Source organism: Seriola lalandi, unplaced genomic scaffold, assembly GCF_002814215.2.
Source record: "Seriola lalandi dorsalis isolate HSWRI2012SDOR001 ecotype SW California unplaced genomic scaffold, Sedor1 jcf7180002054316, whole genome shotgun sequence".
Classification (NCBI taxonomy): domain Eukaryota; kingdom Metazoa; phylum Chordata; class Actinopteri; order Carangiformes; family Carangidae; genus Seriola; species Seriola lalandi.
Window position 1 is genome coordinate 288,203 of NW_019524869.1, and position 4,553 is coordinate 292,755.

Genomic DNA, 4,553 nt, shown 5'->3' on the forward strand with positions numbered 1-4,553 from the left:
GCTTGGTTAGAAAATAAAACACAGCACCAACACGCAGCACCAACACAACAGTAACATGCCTGGTTAGAAAATAAAACACTGCACCAACACAGCCTGGTTATACTTTAGACTACCAGAAAAGTCATTGGTCGCTATTTTCATCTTCTCCGTGTGTTTTCCATGACAGTTCAAAATCAAAATCAAAATCAAAACTACCGTATCTTCTTTGGCGCATAATCTTTCCCCACATGTCTGTGTCACTTTTGCGCTTCCCGCTAGAGTGCCCTCTGGAGGCCGTTAGAGCGCCCCCTGGAGGCCTTTGGCCAGTAAAAATCTATAATTTAGCCGCATTGTTGTATAGGCCACAGGGTTCAAAGCGCATGAAAAAAGTAGCGGTTTATAGTCCGAGATCAATGGCACAGACTCACCTTTGATGTATGGTAGACTGTGTCACTAGTTGTTTGTCCTCTAATGTGAGCCTGAACTACTTCTAGTAGAGCTGAAACCAAAACAGAGTAAACCCTGGATGTTTGTGTTTTTGACTTGAAATATGATGGTGCACCAAGGTGATATGCCATCATGTGTTGGTGTCTGATTGCTAGTGTCTTCAAAATATTTTTGAAGTTTTGAGCGTCATGCACCACTGTCTTGAAGAAGCGATGTTTGGCCTCGAATCGCATGGTTCAAACATGCACTAGGGGCCCAAAGCACTTAACTAAGGTGGGATAATGCTCCACATAGTGATGTTTAGGACGAAGCCTAAACTCAGGGAAAGCTTCTTGCAGTATCTGTCTGTGGTCACTGATTTTGCAAACAAAATAGTCCAAGGTTTCATCAGTAAAAGATGGGCACAATGCTAATTCCACCACCTCTTTTAATTCCATCAAAACCTCCCATGCAGCATTACCCTCTGGTACTTTACTGTCTACAAGTAACGGAAGTAGTCTGAGCAAAGTGGCATTTTCATGCCCATTGCCTCCTATTGTTTCCCGAGTCATGAATGTTTTGGGAATTGGATGAGGTTTATTTACTTTATCAGTGTGCTGATATGGGAATGATGTGATCCTTTGGTTCAAGTACTCTAAACTGAAGTACTTAAGACGAATCATTTCTTTAATGCAAAGAGCAAGCTCAACTGGAATGATTCCTTCCAAAAGATCATATAGTAGATCTGGAGGAGAACCTGTGATGGGGTGGAAGTAATCAAGTGACTCACGCAGAACACAATCACCTTTAACCCCAAATTGGCTGCTCAAACTCTCATCTTTGAGGACATTTTGTACATGAAGGTCATGACTGGCTTTGGTTCTCTGAACAAACTCTTCCTCTTTGACCTCAGTTGCTTGAAACTGTTCACTTGTGGTACAGAATCTGCAAACATAATCTGCTCTGAATGACTCCAAAAAGCCACCTAATCCATGAGCAGCCAGATTGTCAGCAGAAACACAAAAGATGGTGCCTTTCACATTCTGACCAACAGATTCAATAAACAAGCCATCCTGTTCAAGAGTGTGAACATCATGAACCAGTGGAGCAAGTACAGCTGCATATCCATATTTCTGGAGGTCTGTCACTTTAGCTAGCACAGCTAGTTGTATAGTGTGCATTGTTGAACAGTATTTGGGTGGCACATTTACAAGGACGCAGTATACAGCACAAAGTTTGTAGATTTTACGTGACGTGCAAAGAGGGTTAGCAATTTCAAGCTCATCAATACATAGCTGGATTGCTAGGTGTAGATCTTCTGTTGAGAGTAACTCATTCTCACGGAAATGAGAGCCATCACGAAATGACACATAACCTGGTTCAGTGTTTGGTTGTCTGATCTTGCTTAGGATGTCTGTGTTTTTAAACAGCTCTTGAATCATTTGAAGGATTGGAACATACATAATGGTATGACCAGGTGGCTCTAAATGGTACTCTACTGGCATTACCAATGGATAGTTGTGCTCTATAAATATCTTTCTTCGCTTACAAGAACACAACTCTGCACCTTTGGAGGTCGCGCTAAATACAACATTAGAGTCCATGACAGCACTGACAACTTCATTGAGTGTGGAATCTGTAATACTGTGACCATATATCTGCAATATATCATTAACTGCCTCCTTGATCAATGGCTCAGATAAAGAGAAGATCTGATTCAAGTGGTCCACTATTTCTTGTGTAGCTGTGTTTGACACATGAAGGATAGCCTGCATCTTTAGAAATAAAGAAGCTGCATTAAGTTTGAGCTGATTTTTTAGTTTCAAAGTATCCTACTGCTCATCTTCTTCTTTTTCTGTGCTCTGAACTGGACACTCATACAAATCACCAGTGACATCAGAGCTAGTGGCTTGGAGATTCTCAGTATGCTCATAGACAATGTCATTACAAAAATCTGATGCAAGACTCACTTGGTGCACTCTACTTTTACAGGAATTAAATGAGGAGTATACATTTGTGCTATAGTTACAATCTTTGTATGGGCATGCCACTGTTTCATGCTTTTTTAAGTGTGTTCTTATGTGTCTAAGGAGTACAGACTCAGAAAAAAGTTGCTGATATGTGCATAAAGGGCACTTGAATGTCACAGATTCATCTCGACAAATGAGTACTCAGTGCACTAAGTGTCTGAAATGTATACATGCAATCATCATGGAGGCATGGCAGTGGACTAATTCTTGAAAAGTGGCAGTGCTGCAGTCTACAGTGTTTAAATAAATATGTTCTAGTGGTGAAAAAAGCTGAACACAACTTACAGTGCCAAGTCATATTCTGGGCAGCAACCTGAAAACACAAGAAAAAATCTTTTTTTACAGGACACCTGTCATTAAGTTTAAACCTCCACCAGAATTAACCAAAACTGCAGTCATATTCCTCATACTAGTAGAGTACAACTAAATACACTAACATTGATTAAAACAAAGCAGATGTATAAGCTACTTGTTAGATTGTTCAATCTGCAAAATCACTTGTAACAAAAAAATCTAATAAGTGGCAATATAGTGTCCCACTCAGAATTCCTTTCAGCAGAGGCGCAAGGAGCAATGTCGTTGTGGGCGTGCATTTGCGCAAAGATGTGATGAATAAGTTGACTAAGCAGTTCTCATGAAGGCTCACATTACATCATGTAGAACAGTCCCCCTCCCTCCCTCACCCAAGACTTGGTTTTATTTAAGATAAACACAAGAAGCTTGTGCTACAGAAAATCGACCAGACTCAGTGAATAGCTCCCTAAGCTTAACATGTCCTATGATAACTATTAATTTAGCTATACAGACTAATGAGCAGTGATAACTAACATGTCTTTGGGGTCATCAGGTGTGAACCTCCTTTCACCAGTGTTTTGTCTAGTTGGTCCCACGACGTTTTTATAAATGATACAGTATGTTTTATGCTAACAGTGCTACACAACAAGACAGTTGCTTTTGAATGAAACAGTCCCTCCAGGAATTCGCTATTTTCAGTTTCACATAAACTCATCAAATCAAACCATGGGGTGGGACGGGGGTTGCTGACGGTGCTGAGTCTCATATATGTTTGAGTTATGAATGCTTGCTCATTTAGCGATGTAGCATTTATCAGTACCTAACAAGTTAGCTATATGTTTGTATGTAATGCTGATTGACAACCTAGGATCATTAGCTAGCTAGCAAGCATTCATAACTCAAACATATCTAATCATACAGGACAAGAGAGTTATCACTTATCCATGGAGAGTGGTAAACAAAAAACACTTCGTCAAAACTCTATGTAGAAAGCTGAGCTGGCAGCAGCAGCAGGGTAGCAATCACGTGCGATCAGCACCCAATGTGGCCCAGGCCAGCCAGGTCAGTTAAACTTGGGGAGAGATTAAGCGGTAACATTAGCGGGAGCTAATCAATGGGGCCAGAGATACAGTAGCACCTAAGGCAGCATCTGTATTGTTCACTGAAGCTATGGAGCTTAAGGAAAGTGTGTAAGCCCTTGCAGATATCATGCCTGCACATTTATACTGTACAGCACTCCCTGGAGAAAATAAGTTGACACAAACACAGCTTCAACCAACAAGCCTTTTTCCTTGCAGTTTGAACTTAACACTATCCTCACAGTTTTAGGTTACATAAAACTCAGCAAATTGCCAGTCTTATTTTGATTAAAGCCACTGCAAAATTATACATTTTTTAGCAATCACAAACAAAACGAATTCCATTTAATTTAACCAGTTAATTTCACTTACACGGGTTAAGCCAACATGGCTAAGGTATAACACCTGGTGCTATCGTTAGCATTCTGCTTTCACTCACAACGCTGGCACAGCTCCAACACAGATTTCGAATTTTTCAAATACTACAAAATAAAATCGTGTACATACTTCCGGTAGAGAAGAGAGACGAGTCAAGTACCAAGTCTTTAGGAGTGTATTAGAGCCGACTTTTACGTGATTTTAACATCACTTTTTATTCATGTTCCCAGATGTTCTCAAAAGCATAGAGTGAGTGGCTTGAGGACCACCCCCTCACCACCCTGTATGTGTGTGTATATATGTATATATTTATTTATATATATATATATATATATATATATATACATGTATAGTATAATATTCTAAT